This window comes from Eleutherodactylus coqui, chromosome 2, assembly GCF_035609145.1.
Source record: "Eleutherodactylus coqui strain aEleCoq1 chromosome 2, aEleCoq1.hap1, whole genome shotgun sequence".
NCBI lineage: Eukaryota > Metazoa > Chordata > Amphibia > Anura > Eleutherodactylidae > Eleutherodactylus > Eleutherodactylus coqui.
In genome coordinates this window covers 337,475,610-337,491,320 of record NC_089838.1, presented here as the reverse complement: position 1 = coordinate 337,491,320, position 15,711 = coordinate 337,475,610, and the positions used below count along the sequence as shown (strand labels likewise).

At 41.5% G+C, this 15,711-nt stretch overlaps 1 protein-coding gene across 1 annotated transcript in view; it reads left to right on the top strand.

The window, feature by feature from the left end:
* The window catches only part of LOC136610432 (olfactory receptor 10A2-like), a 61,763-nt gene that overhangs the window by 44,490 nt on the left and 1,562 nt on the right, over window positions 1-15,711 (top strand). The gene's annotated exons all lie outside the window — the stretch shown is intronic.

Sequence of the window (15,711 nt, the reverse complement as noted above, 5' to 3'; positions counted from 1 at the left end):
CCTTTTGTTGGTTTCTGGCCTTTTCCATTTCACTCACCTACAGACCATCAACTTTAACCTTTTGCAGACAAAATATAATTGACCATTTCTTTTGTGATCTTATTCCCTTACTAGAAATTGCCTGTTCTGGTATTTACATTGTGCAACTAGAAAACTTCATATTAAGCATCCCGTTAGTTTTAGTCCCAAGTTTAATAATTACATTGTCTTATGTTCAAATTATATCTACCATCTTAAAGATTTCATCTAATATCAGTAGACAGAAAGCCTTCTCCACCTGTAGCTCCCACCTCATTGTGGTCTCCATATTCTACTGGACTCTGTTTAGTGTTTATGTTATCCCGACAAGAGGACAATCAATGACCATCAGTAAAGTCCTATCACTGCTATATACTGTATTTAATCCTTTCATCAACCCCATCATATACAGTCTGAGAAATAAAGACATTAAAAAAGCTGTAAATGAAGCAATATTCAAACACATCTAGATAGAGATGACCAAATATCTTTGACTGCATTTGCCACTTGGAACAACCCATGTTCATATCAAGTTATCTTTTCTGTGCTCTTCCAAAGAACTGCCAGTTAATTTGTTGAATTATCAGAGAAATCACTGAAAGTAGCCATATACTTACCAAATGTACAAATAAAAGAGGGCAAGTAGAAGCAACGCATCCCCAACATGCAGGCAGCCAAACTACTATATGGAGGAGCTATTGCACAGGCGCAAGGCACTCATGAGCAACCACTCCTACACCTTCCATATATTGAGGGGGACGGCTGCTTAGTACTATACTTGCACACAAGTGTAGTGGCCCGAAGTAGCGACCCCCACAGCACCTATGTGACTGATCTCATGTGGTGTATATTTGTCTGATTGTGTGTATTGTTACATGTGGCAAATTTATGTGCATTGGCCTAGCCAGGTCATTTACACGTCATTGTCCGGTGTTGGCATTTTCTAACTTGTGTCTGTGGGTGGTGTATATTCCGTTAGCTCAGGATTGGTTGACGGGAAAGGTAATAAAAGGGCCGACATTGGGTGAGGAAAGGGGAGTGGAAAAAGGAAAAGAAGAAAGGAAAGGGGAGAAAAGTGAGGCGGAGGAGAAAGCCTTAGTGATAGTCAGGCCCTTGAGGTATCTTATTAAGCCAGAGCTCAAAATCCAACTGAAGCTTATGTCAGATCCAGCTTGACCAGAAGCAGATCTTTTGCTTCTTTTATGGGAGTTTGCTTATTGTGTCGTAAGGAAATCTCTACTTTTTATGTTTGTTCATAAAATAGCAAACATAGTTGTTAAAGTTTAATATTGGCTGTCAATAATTGGCAATAGATGGAATGATGATTGGGACGATTTAATGATCCTGCACTGAGCAGGGGGTTGGACCAGATGACCCTGGAGGTCCCTTCCAACTCTACCATTCTATGATTCTATGATTAAATAATCTTTCCTATTGTTTTTATAGCAGCATCATTCCATCTATTGTCAACTATTGACAGCCAATATTAAACTTTAACAACTATGTTTGCTATTTTATGAACAAGCATAAAAAGTGGAGATTTTCTTACAACACAACAAGCAAGCTCTCATAAAAGAAGCAAGTGGCTTCATCGGGATCAGAAATATATTTTTTTAACCCAAAATACAATATACAGTAAAAATATTGTGGCACATGTTAGCCTAAGTAATCTATGTGATGTTAGAAGTATTTTATATGACATCATCCCAAATTCCAAACGTTGTCAATGATGAGAATGCAGATGTTTTGTAAGCCTATGGCTAAGACTACATGATGACAAAGGGGTCATGTGACCAAAGATTTTCGTGTAACCCTGCAATCTGCAATTTCATAAAAGTCAGTGCAGTTTCATTGCAACTACAAGTATCTGCAATCACGACCCTCAGATTGCAAAAAATCTATTCACCAATTCCCTCTTGAGAATAATACCCTGCCAATTCTCTTGTTTGACTAACTATTACAACTTAAAGGAATTGCCCAGTACTGGACACCATTCCAGAGCATTATCTCTCTAGCTTTAACTGTGTAAAATAAGAAAAATAGCTGTACTTACCTGTCTTTTGTTGCAGAGATTTAGCACTGTACCTGACTTAGTCCTAGTGTTTTGTGTTGCTTTTGATGTCATTTGAAATCACATGACTGTGAGGCTACATTGTCATTCTTCTGAACTCCTGGTATCATGTGATGATCCCAGGAGAATAGGCTGTGATGCTGCAGCAGTCAAGTGCCTTCCGATGACCTCACCATCAACAACAAACACCAGGACCACGCAGAGGCTACAGCACTGGATCCCTGTGGGAGAGGACAGGTATATACTGCTCCTTTCCTTAACCAGACAACCCCTTTAACTCTTTGAAGACCAGGCCATTTTTGTAGTTAAAGGGATACTCCAGAAATACTCTTTATTATATGAGCTTAATTAACAGTGAAATAGCCTGTTCACACGATCAGGAGCTGCATGTTGCGTGTTATCCAGCTCCCATAGGAGTCTATGGAAACTCCATTGCAGCACGAACCAAAGATAAGTCAGGTCCTATCTTTTCTCGCAGCATGAACCTTAAATGTGTGCATTGTAGCCACACATGTCTTATCTTTGGAAGGTGGAAGTTTTTTCCTTCATCTGAATGTTTCCAAGCTATATTTGTATGTACAGGGGCAAGTTATAACCATATACTGGCGGTTTTTGTTGGTACAAGTATACGCAAACATACTAGTAGATATGATTATGCTACTATTCCCAATATTGCATGTGTTCATGGATACTTCAAAAGGAAACAGCGAGATCTCATATGTAACCCTATTTTTTTTCAAAAGATATAACTACAACCATATACTTATATTACTGCATGCAATACGTTGGCACTGGATTCTGGATTTACCTTCATTGTAAGTTTCCTTTCCTTGACTGAATGTTCTCCCATTGATTTTTTTTTTATAATGTAATTTTTATTGAGATTTGCATAATATAATAATCACAGGTTACATCAATTCTGTTTTATAATTATTATCCTTATTTTTATATTTTACAATAAGATATAGTTTAAACAGAGGAACTAGTGGGAAAAGGGAGCAACTGAGGGGGTAAGGGGTATGTGGGAGATTTCCAATAGGTTCACCATTTTGTATGTATTTTCTGTTGTCAACTGTGAATATACTGTATTCTGTCTATGGTCAAATCCTTTGGGGAAGGGAACATCGCCCCCCCCCCCCCACCTCCACAAGAATTGGAGGAGCAGTGCTGTGTGTCCAAGAACTGGTCAAACTGGTTCTAACTGGCAGAAACCTATCTAGAAATAGTCTAGAAATATAAATGTCTTTGTCTTCGACAAGCAGAGAGGAGAAACAGGATATTCTTCTCATGAGACCAAATTCAAGAATGAACTGAGCGTGCTCACCGAAGTTCCTCCCAGATGGATGACCTCACAAGCTACCTCACAAACACCTCCCTCTGAGAATGACCTAACAGCACACTAAATAATGTAACTGTCTCCTAAATTACTTCACTTCCTGTGTTGAGATTTTATTTAAACTTTACGCGCGTGAATAAAGTCAGACTCTTTTGGGACACATGATGTCTGACATGTGGTCTTTGAAAGGCTCTCCAGGCCTGCACATGTTATCTAATTTGAAACACACAGAATATCTGAAATAGCGAATTTTGCGCTAACAGGTAAAACAGGGGGGTTAAAATATTCCTGTAGGAAAATGGGTAGTCCATGGGTTCCACATATTATTGTATTTTGAGATTGCATTGTTACAGATGGCTAAAATCTTTTCATATAAACTGTGTTCTGATATAAGCCTAATCAATTCAGTCTTTGTTGGTGGGTTATGTGATTTCCAGAGTCTCGTGATGAGGAGCTTTGCAGCAATTACAATATGGTCCAGCAGCTCTTTTTGATGCGAAGAGATGCCTTCCATATTCAGAAGTAACAACGTATATTTTTGGTTGTGTGGGGCCCGCACTCCCAGAATACACTTTATAAGTGATAGAAACTCATTCCAGTATGTCCTTTAGGGCGGGACAGGACCAGAAAACATGCAGAAAAGTTCCACTTGTCCCACAGTCTCTCGAGCACGCATCACTCTGACCCAGCCCTCATCTCGCTAATTTGGATGGGGTCAGGTACCATCTTGTCACTAATTTTATATGAGTTTCTATTAGGTTTGCAGCTCCAGAAGCCTGAATAGCCAGTCTAATGGCTTTCAGCCATTTTTCCATGGAAATTGCTTCTCCTAGTTCTCTTGAAAAAGGCACTTGCATGGGCCGAAACGTCGTGTTTTATCTGGAGGCAATAAAGTGGCATCTTCTGATGCATTTTTAAGAATTTTCCTCTTCTCGTGCTGCTCCTTTATATGGATTTGATGGACTACATTTGGAGGAGCCAAGGGAATCTGTCTCCTTGAGTGAGCTGTGCGCATTGTTGTCTTCTCCACCTCCCAGTATCGTGGTTATACGGTGTGGAGTGCTGCTATGACACATTTCTCGAGGATACCTCATCGACAACGCAAGGGGTAAGCCATCTGCACTCTGCACCCTACTCAAGTCTGTCAGTGTTTTGGGAACAGACAGGTACAACTCCACTATGGCAAGTCTGTGTGCACCCGCAGCATGGGTGGCTAGCAGGAACACACATACGGTACAGAAAGAAATCCCATTGCAGTGCCCCAGATAGCTGAGGTTACGTGAGAGGCAATACATGTTGGCTGCGGCCCACACGCCATGCCCTAGACATTCAGGTTTTTTTTTAAAGTGCCAGGCAGGTACAACTCTGCTATGGCAAGTCTGTGTGCACCCGCAGCATGGGTGGTTAGCAGGAACACACAGACGGTACAGAAAGAAATCCCATTGCAGTGCCCGGATAGCTGAGGTTACGTGAGAGGAAATACATGTTGGCTGCGACCCACACGCCATGCCCTAGTCAGTCTGGTTTTTGTTTCGGGCCAGATAGGTAGAACACCGTGATGGGAAGTCTTAGTGCACCCACAGTATACACAGACCCCTGTAATATTCCTGAAGCAAAGGTATAAGCTGACCCCAGTAACAGTTATGTTGCAGAAGTCTAGGGAGACCCCAGTAACATTTCTGTAGTAACAGTATAGACAGACCTCAGTAACATTTCATTAGCAGAAGTATAGGCAGACCCCAGTAACATTTCTGTTGTAACAGTATAGACAGAGCCGAGTAACAATTCTGTAGTAACAGTATAGGCAGACCACAGTAACATTTCTGTAGCAGCAGTATAGGCAGACCCCTGTCACATTTCTGTAGCAGCAGTATAAGCAGACCCGTGAGACATTAATGTAGCAGCAGAATATGCAGACCCCTGTAACATTTCAGTAGCAGCAGTACAGGCAGAGCCCAGTATTTGTAACATTTCAGTAGTAACAGTATAGACAGACCCCAGTAACATTTCTGTTGTAACAATATAGCAGACCACAGTAACATTTCTGTAGTAACAGTATAGGCAGACCCCAGTAACATTTCTTTAGCAGCAGTATAGGCAGACCCCTGTGACATTTATGTAGCAGCAGTATTGGCAGACCCCTGTAACATTTCAGTAGCAGCAGTACAGGCAGAGCCCAGTATTTGTAACATTTCAGTAGTAACAGTACAGACAGATCCCAGTAATATTTCTGTTGTAACAGTATAGACAGAGCCGAGTAACATTTCTGTAGTAACAGTATAGGCAGACCCCAGTAATGTTTCTGTAGCAGCAGTATAGGCAGACCCTTGTAACATTTCTGTAGCAGCAGTATAAGCAGACCCCTGAAACATTTATGTAGCAGAAGCATGGCAGACCCCTGTAACATTTTTGTAGCAGCAGTATAGTCAGACCCCAGTACCATTTCTGTAGAACTAAAGGCAGACCCCAGTAACATGTCTGTCACCGCAGTATAAGCAGACCCCTGTAACATTTCTTTAGCAGAAGCATAGGCAGACCCCTGTACCATTTTTGTAGCAGAAGTATACGCAGAACCCCTGTAACATTTACGTGGCAGAAGTATACGCAGAGCCCAGTAACATAATTGCAGAAGAAGTATAGGCAGACTCCTGTAACATTTAAGTGGCAGCAGTATAGGCAGATCCCTGTAACATTTATGTGGCAGAAGTATAGGCAGACCCCTATAACATTTCTGTAGCAGCAGTATAGGCAGACCCCTGTAGCATTTCTGTAGCAGCAGTATAAGCAGACCCCTTTAACATTTATGTAGTAGAAGCATAGGCAGACCCCTGAAACATGACTGTAGTAGAAGTATAGACAGACCCCAGTACCATTTTTGTAGCAGAAGTATACGCAAACCCCCTGTAACATTTACGTGGCAGAAGTATAGGCAGACCCCAGTTACATAATTGTAGCAGAAGTATAGGCAGACTCCTGTAACATTTAAGTGGCAGCAGTATAGGCAGACCCCTGTAACATTTATTTGTCAGTAGTATAGGCAGACCCAAGTAACAGTTATGTAGCAGCAGTATAGGCAGACCCCACTATCATTTCTGTAGCAGCCGTATGGGCAGACCCCTATAACATTTCTGTAGCAGAAGTATAGGCAGACCCCTGTAACATTCAAGTGGCAGCAGTATAGGCAGACCCCTGTAACATGTAAGTGGCAGCAGTATAGGCAGACCCCTGTAACTTTCTCGTAGCAGAAGGCAGACCCCAGTAAAATTTCTGTAGTAATAGTATAGGCCAACCTCAGAAACATCGGGATACCATGAGCGTCGGCGAAGGCAGGAAAAATTAGTTGGATAAGAGTGTAGTTACGCACACTGCAGTCCGCAAAAAATTATACGCTGGGCTGCAAAAAGGCCTAGCTGGGTAATAGTGAGCCACTACAACTCCCAGCGGCCACGCAGTAAAATGCACACGGTCACAAGTAGCCCTAAGAAGGAGCTTTTTTTCAAATTTCTTTGAAAAAGCAAACAGCCTAGATAGCGTGTATATGTCTTTCCCTCTATCAGCGGCTGTCGCAGTACGCTGTGTGTGAAGTTGACGGGACTCACAGAGCGGTGTAAATAATTAGGCAATTATTGGCCTGCGCTTGAAGGGTCATAGCGGTTATGTAACGCACACTGTGGGCCGAAAAAAATATACGCTGGGCTGCAGAAAGGCCTAATTGACTAATAGTGCGCCACTACAACAGTAATGCACACGGTCACAGGTAGCCCTAAGGAGGAGTTTTTTTTTCAGATTTTTTTGAAAAAAACAGCAGCCTAGATAGCGTGTATATGTCTTTCCCTCTATCAGTGGCTGTGGCCGTACGCTGTGCGTAAAGTTGACGGGACGCACAGAGCGGTGTAAATAATTAGGCAATTATTGGCCTGCACTTGGAGGGTCACAGCGGTTATGTAACGCACACTGTAGGCCGAAAAAAATATACACTGGGCTGCAGAAAGACCTAGCTGGTTAATAGTGAGCCACTACAACTCCCAGCGGCCACAACAGTAATGCACACGGTCACAGGTAGCACTAAGGAGGAGCTTTTTTGTGGTACTTGTTGACAGGGTTCTACACTATCACTGTCCCTGCCTGACCAGTACTGCCCTTATACTCTGTATAATTGGCTGCAGACTGAGAACTCAATAGTCTGCATAGCCCAAGATAAAAAAAAAGGGCAAAACTGCTCCCAGCTGCCACAACAGTAATGCACACGGTCAGAGGTAGCCCTAAGAAGGACCATTGGGGTTCTTGAAGACGCCAACACTCTAACTATAGCAACAGAGCAGCACTCTCCCTAATCTCTGCCAGCGTGTGTCTGAGGTGAGCAGTGGGTGGGACTGCTTTATATACTCAGCGGTCACTTGATCTCGCCAGCCACTCACTGCAGGGGGGTGGGATAGGGCTGAAACGTCACAGAAGGAAGTTGTAAAGCCTTCCCTGCATGTCTATTGGCCAGAAAATGGCGCAAAACATGCAGGGAAGGAAATGGAATTGACTCGAGTACCGCATGGTGCTCGTCTCGAGTAACGAGCATCTCGAGTACCCTAATACTCGAGCGAGCATCAAGCTCGGACGAGTACGTTCGCTCATCTCTACTCGGTAACCTTTTAGTTTCGGCACATCTGCTCCTCCCTGAGTGTGGCAGAGAGACAATATTGAGAGGGTGGTCCTAGGTTTCCTGCCTTCCCAGACATAATTTGAGAGTTGTTTCTGGAATTTAGTAACTGTCACTATTGATTTTTTTTAAACGTTTTGCAATTAGAGTAAAATTAATTAAAACATATTGAAAAGAAAAATAAAATGAAATAGTCAAGAAGGAAATATTATTATTACGGTGTGTTAAATGCTTAACTCGGTTAATACCGGTACTAAGTGCTAAGCCGGACAATGGTCAAGGCAGAACAACCAAAGTAATGCAATAATTATACCTGTGTGTTGTCTGTGTGTCCAGATCTAGAAACTTCCTCATGATGTGACCTGTATTTAGGCCATTGTTGTTATGGATAGGAACAAATACATTGGCGAAATTCAACACCAACTTGATGATGTGAACACCAATGAAAGGTTGAGACATGACCCCACCCTCTGTTTTCAGGCTCAATTGAAATTTCTGATTAATGAAGCAGTTAACAATGCCAGAATTGACCTACAATTTGTAGATTACCTACTAGTATTATATCCGATTACACCTACAATCTATATCTTACCAAAAATCCATAAGGACCTAGAAAACCCTCTCGGAAGACCTATTATTTCCGGTCGGAACAACATATCCCGGTTGTTTAACCATATTTTACGAGAGTTCGCTACGTGCACTAAGTCGTACGTACATGATACTAGTGATTTCCTTAACAAAATTAAGGAAGTAACAGTCAGTGAGCTCACTGTATTAGTGTTATTTGATGTAGTATGATTATATACTATTATTGCTCATGATAAAGGGTTGGAGGCGGTGAGAGAATGTCTGCTGTGGTCTGATCTGACTAATAGTGCTATGCAATTTATCTTGTCATTGTTAGAATTTATTTTGACCAACAACTTCTTCCTTTTTGCTACCACCTTCTATCGTCAATGCGGGACCACAATGGGCTCAAACGTGGCCCCGACATACGCGGTCATCTTTATGATTCATATTGAGAACACCAGAATTTATACCTCCCTATCCTGGCGACATGTACGCGGATGGTGGAGGTATATTGATGATATTTTTATGACTTGGGAGGGCTCACATGAGGAATTGATATTTTTTTTATAACAAACTTAATGAGATTCTTCCTGAACTCACATTTACCATGTCTATGTCGACTATCGAATTACAATTTTTGGATGTGCTGGTTTTTAAAAAGGATACTACCTTAGATACAGACATCTTCGTTAAGACTACTGACAAAAATAACCTACTGACATTTAGTAGTTTTCATCCCAAGAGAACAATTGAATCTTTACCTTGGAGCCAACTCTTACGAGTACGGCGGATTGTCAGTAATGACAGAGTAGATGACAGATGAAATCAAATGTGTTCCAAATTCGTAGCAAGGGGATAGCCTTTGGGTCTGGTAGGCTCTATGTCAGAAAGAGCCCATCTATTATCACGTGATCAAGAATCAGACATCTCGCATATCCCTTTTGTGTCGACCTACATCCCCATCAATGGACAGGTTGCCAATATAATAAGACGCTATTGGCCTCTATTATCAAAAAATTGTTTGAATATTCCCAAATTTCAGATTTTTTCTTTAATGTCCCACTGCCGCGGCTGCAATCTTAAGGACCAATTGGTCCAATCATATCTACCTGATGCTAGCCCCACTAGTAAACGAGTTCTTTGGCCAGTCAAAAGTGGGGACTTCCCTTGCCTCAGTTGCTCATGTTGTGGCAACATGAGCCGAGGAAAGACATTTAGTCATCCAAGAACGGGTAAGATTTTTCAAATTAAACACAGGTATACTTGTAAATCATCCTTTGTTGTGTATTTAATATCGTGCCCATGTGGCCTCTATTATGTGGGGGAGACCATTCAAGAGATCTGTTCAAGAATTACTAAGCATAAGTGTACCATTAGAACAAAAAATGGTGAGCTTCCAATTCCGAAACATTTTTTGGCAGCTGGGCATAGCATTCGTCAGCTAAAGAGTAATAGATCATGTCCCAGAAAATATTTGCGTTGGCTATCGGGCCAAATTATTGAAGAGGAAAGAAGCAAGTTGGATCTATAATCTTGATACATTGGCCCCACTTGGTCCAAACCTTGAATGCAACACCTTGTCATTCCAGTGATTCCTATTGTTGTATATGCTTCTATGTTTTGATCCCACTTTTTAATATTTGTTTTTTTGTTTGTATTACACACTACTTGAACAGTGTGGGTGATGCCTTGGCGTTTTGTAACCCTTATCATGTCGTTTCATGGATGCCCTGTTCCGACATGTGACCACTAGCTCAGGCGTTCTATAGGATATTAAAATGCATATGAAGAGTTTACGCTAAAAAATTAAAAAATAATTTAATTCTTTGTACCTGATTTTCCCTTGAATTCAATAAAATATCTTTAGCATGCTATTTCTGCTCATGTTGTGGAATGCCCCTATGACGTTATTAAGTTGGACATACAGACTTTGCCAAAACTCTAGGTTTATAGCATATCTGGTTTCATGCACTTAGAATGAAGGGGTAGGATGGGCTCGTATAGATAAGATTGACATAACTGACATAACTATATATATTGATATAACTGACATGTGGATGTCACTATTACCTTCTCCCTGAGAATATGTGTGGGTGGTATGCTGCATTAAGTTCAATGTGGTCAGAGTGGGGAGCTTTTGATGGGCTTCCCTACTTTTATATTTTATTCCACCTTAGGATCAGGATTAGTGCTCAAACTTGCACATTTGTGCTGAGGTTGTAGATTGCATACCAAGCCGCAATTCATTATGGATTCCTGTAAGAAAACTGGTAGGTTAAACAGATTCATGCTAAGGGTTAAATAGTGGTGTTCTCTGTTGCTAGGATATAGAGTTGAAGGTGTGATGATCCACTTGAATGAATAGCCTCTGATAAGCATGGTGTTAGCAGCAGGTGACGTGGACCGGTGACTTTAGTAATGCGAGAATTCCCCCTCTCTCATGCATGCGCAATAGGGGTGCGGGGTACATAGAGCTGCCGGAGTGAAGTCCGGGTGATGGACGTCATGGTGTGACGTCGGAGTAACGCAAGAGCGGCGGATCTCGCTCATGCGCGGAATGGATGTACCTGTCAGTAGGGGCTGATTTCAGCACATGCGTAGAGGCAGTTGCCAGACACCAAGTGATGGAGTCGGACGGTGTGTTGAGATCAGTACACCACACACATGTATTAAGTTTTTAATTATCTTTTATTGTTGGTGATTGGTTTAGGAGTATATTTAAGTGCATACACTGTCATTGTGAATTAGCTTGGCAAAGACCAAGACATAGGGTCGAAACGTCACAATTTTCTGTATGATTATGAGGATTAAAGAGGCATCCTGATGGATGCAGAGAGCTTTTGCACCTGAACCTACTGTCTTGCCTACTTTATTGGACTGCATTTAGTCCAGCAGGTTTCTGCAGTAATAGGAATATGTTTGAGTTTAGATGTAAAGTTTCTAGACTTTTGTGTAGTGTATATGCTCCAACCCCGGAGATAGGAAGGATGACCGTCACGATAAGTATGCCATCTGTTCCCCACTGGTTCCCACCTCCTGCACCAGTTCAGTGCATTTATTGATTTTCTCAGTGTATGTATTGTGCATATCGTGAGTGTTTCGGATGGATGTCTATGATGGATGTGGTTGTGTTATGTTAGTCAGTGACTGTGAGGTCTGGTCTGTTGTGGTGCGTTGTGTTGTCTGTGATTATGGTTGTCATAGTACAATGTGTGCCTGCTAGGATGTCTGTGGGGTGTATTTGTAGGATGGGATATGAGGGTTCGATATTTGTACTTGTCTACCAGCTCTTGGTGGATTAGATTTGCTATCTGATTATGTCTGTAAACAATCTGCCTGTGACGGGAGCAGCCGGAGGTGATGTGTTGTATGGTTTCTGCCATCAAGTGGCATTTACTTGCTCATGTTATGAGTAAGGCCGCCTGCACAAGAATGGATTTGCATTGGGGAATCTGCAGTCGGCATCTGCACCGTGAATCTGCAGCCAAAAGCATTCACTACATGCTATGGAGAAGTGCTTCTTGCTGCACCCTCGCCCTCTACAAGCTCTCGCATGCGGATTCCAACCCGTTCATGTGCAGGCCGCCTAGGTGTGGTGACTGTTAGGATTTGTTTTCTGTAGGTTTTGTGTGTTATGACTCGATCCTTTATGGCAATCAGTTTGCTCAAAGAAGTTACCACGAGGCAGCCAGCAGTTTGGTCAATGGCATGCCTACCATGGAGCTCCTTCTCAGCCCATGATTGCTTTAGGACGTTGGTCTTTTTCATGTGTTTACATTACAGGGATGTAAGTTTAGTGTGGTGCGGCTTCTGTCTGCTGGAGTTACTGCTTTATGTAGCAGGGATGTCTCTTGGTTTCTGTAAGAGAACTCTCACATTGTCTGTATGTGTTTGTAGGGTAAGTTTATTATGTTGACAAGCCTCGTTCATCCTCTTTACAAAGGACAATTAGCCTCTCTATTATTATTAGTAGTATTGTTTTATGTTCAGTTCAGTCAGTGAACAGTTAATCACACAGACGTTCTTTCTCCATTCCGGAGCTCCATGAATACTCCCTATGGTTTTATTACAAAGTTGTAATAAAGAAATGACTTCATCAGTTCATTAGTGATAATTGGAAACAAAATAAAGTAATTGGAGATATCTAAACGTTCAGCCACAGGCCTGATGGGATTCTTACCTTTATATTGAGCAATGCATTGTTAGCATTTATGGATCTATTTAGTGATGATATTAATAACATGTAAATAAAACATATTAACACAATGTAATAGAATGTAATACAATCTAACAGTAAATTCTCTGTGTGATCTGATGTAACTATTTCCCTCTATCACACTATAACATTGTACATTGTTTCTATCTATGTAATTCTCTGCCGTCTAATTAAACTTCTGGGATTTCCCAGCATCACATTTGATATTTCTGATTTCTCTAACCTGTGACTGTTCTGTCCCCACGAGGGAGACATGAATTTAGCAGTTCTGCTACACATAGAAAATCATAGAATCTATTAAGACTGTTATCTGTCCCTCAGCTGATAATTAGTGCTCTGCTTGTTTGCTCTATTACTGTAAAGACAAAGCAACTTTGTTTTAGTTTATGTGAAGAATTTCATGTCCGTTCATTATAGTGAAGGCAAAAACATTCCTCAAGTATTCTAATACATTGTATATTAAACACGGAGTGTAATAAGGTGTCTATAGTAATTCACATTAGACTGTACTTTATTACTGTAATAAAGTAAAGATTTTAGTAAGATGTGATTGTTCCCAGCAAGAGAAAAAAAGTAATCTTGTAGATATGATAACTTTTAATGGCTTACAAAAATACATGATGTTATAACAAGCTTTCTAAAGAGGATTCTTCCTCAGGCCTCAGTCACACGGGCGCATCGGCACCCGTACACTGGCGCCGATGCGCCCGTGTGACTGACACCAGCAGACGGACGTACCTGCAGACGGCCGTCTCTCTGCAGCGCTGGAGGAAAGAACATGTGACCGGCTTCATTGCCGGTCATGTGTTCTTTCCTCCAGCGCTGCAGAGAGACGGCCGTCTGCAGGTACGTCCGTCTCCTTCCTGCAGTCACCCGGGTGCATCGGCGCCGGTGTATGGGTGCCGATGCGCCCGTGTGACTGATGCCTCAGGCATAATGAAACAGATCCAAAAAAAAATAAATATATATATATATATATATATATATATATATATATATATATATATATACACACAGACACACACACACATGCTTATGACAAGGCACAGACATGGGTGTGATTAATTTGCACTCAAAAGAATATCACAACAGGGTGAGTAGAGAGATAATTAAATACTTAAATAATCCACTGATAAAGATGCAAAGGTTTTATGGTCCCTGAATTAGTGTTAGGGGGTCACCTGGCCTGTGTGTTATCTGTGCTAGAGATGTCTCATACTTTCCAGTCACGCATGAATCCTCTTGAACAATTTAACCCTCTGTTGAAAGTGTCAAAAGTTGTTATAAATTTGTACTCCCAAATTCTTCTATGGTTTTGTGATTTGAAATTGCCTTTAGGTATAATTACTTTCATGTGTTCTATGTTGTGTTCGTGACTAAAAAAGTGCTTGGCCACAGACAATTCTGTCTTTCTCTCTTTAATTGTGTGACGAAGAGATCTTATCCTCACTTTAAATTTTTGTCCCATTTCTTCAACATAAAGATCCCTAACAGGACATTTACTGCACCGGATCAGATACACAACATTGGACGTGGAACATGTGAATGTCTCTGGGATCTTATAGTCCTGTTATGTGCCTGCAGGTCTGTCAGTTCCTTTTTGTGTGGTGGAGGGCAATGCAATATGATGTTCAGACGGTCATCCTTGTGTAGGGTATGATAGGTTTTCTTTGTGGTTTTTCTTAGTACCTCCAACTGTGAATTGTAGGTCACTACTAGAGGTACACAATCGTTCTCTTCCTTCTCTGTGTATTGGAGTAGTTGATTTCTGGTATGCTGGTGGCTCTGGGGATTTGGTCATCAATTGAGGTGGGATGGTAGCCCTGATTTAAAAATGTCTTTTTAAGATGGTATAGATGTTCCTCTCTGTCTGTTGCGTTGGAGCAGATGTGGTTGTATCTGATGGCCTGACTGTAGACAATGGACTTTTTGATGTGTTTAGGATGGAAACTGTCCCATCCTAAACACTTCAAAAAGTACATTCGATTGATCAGCCCACATACCTCAGATGGACCATTTAAGTATTAATTTATTTCTCTATGCATCCTGTTGAGATATTTTTTAAGTGCTAATTAATCACACCCATGTCTGTGCCTTGTCATAAGTAAGTGTATATATATGCATGCCTCTAGTTTATTATGCCAGAGGAAGAACCCTGAAAGGTTCAAAAACTGCTGTAACATCATGCATTTTTGTTAGCGATGAAAAGGTATCATATCTACAATATTACTTGTTTTTTCTTGCTGAGAACAATCACATTTTGCTCTACTGGCTAACACGGTACCAAACGTTTTTTGATTTTAGTATAATAACTAGACATGAGCGGGGGCACACTTGGTAAAAGCAGATACTCAAGCGAGCATCGCTCTCCTCGAGTATCTGCCTACTCTTCCGAGCAAATGCGGGGAGGGGGGCCAGTGGGGGAGAGTGAGTGGTAGCAGGCGAGGGAGTGAGAGAGATCTCTCCCCCCCCCGCTCACCCTCACTGCCCCCTGCATGTGCTCAGACAAATAGGCAAATACTCGAGAAGAGCGATGCTCGCTCAAGTATTTGCCTTTATGTTATGATGTTAAACAGGACATCACATAATTGTGCCTCTCTACAACAATACATTTGGCCACATTTACCCCGGCTGCTGCAACCTTTTTTTGTTTTCTGGTTTTCATTTTTTCCTCCCCACTTAAAAAAAAAATCATATTTTTTATTTTTCTGGTGATATTGCTGCATGAGGGCTTGTCTTTTGTGGAATAAGTTGTATTTTTCAATGTACCTTATTATGTACCGGAAAACTTTAAAAAATGCCTAAGGGCTCAGTCACACGGGTGTTTTTACGCCCGTATGACAGCTGCG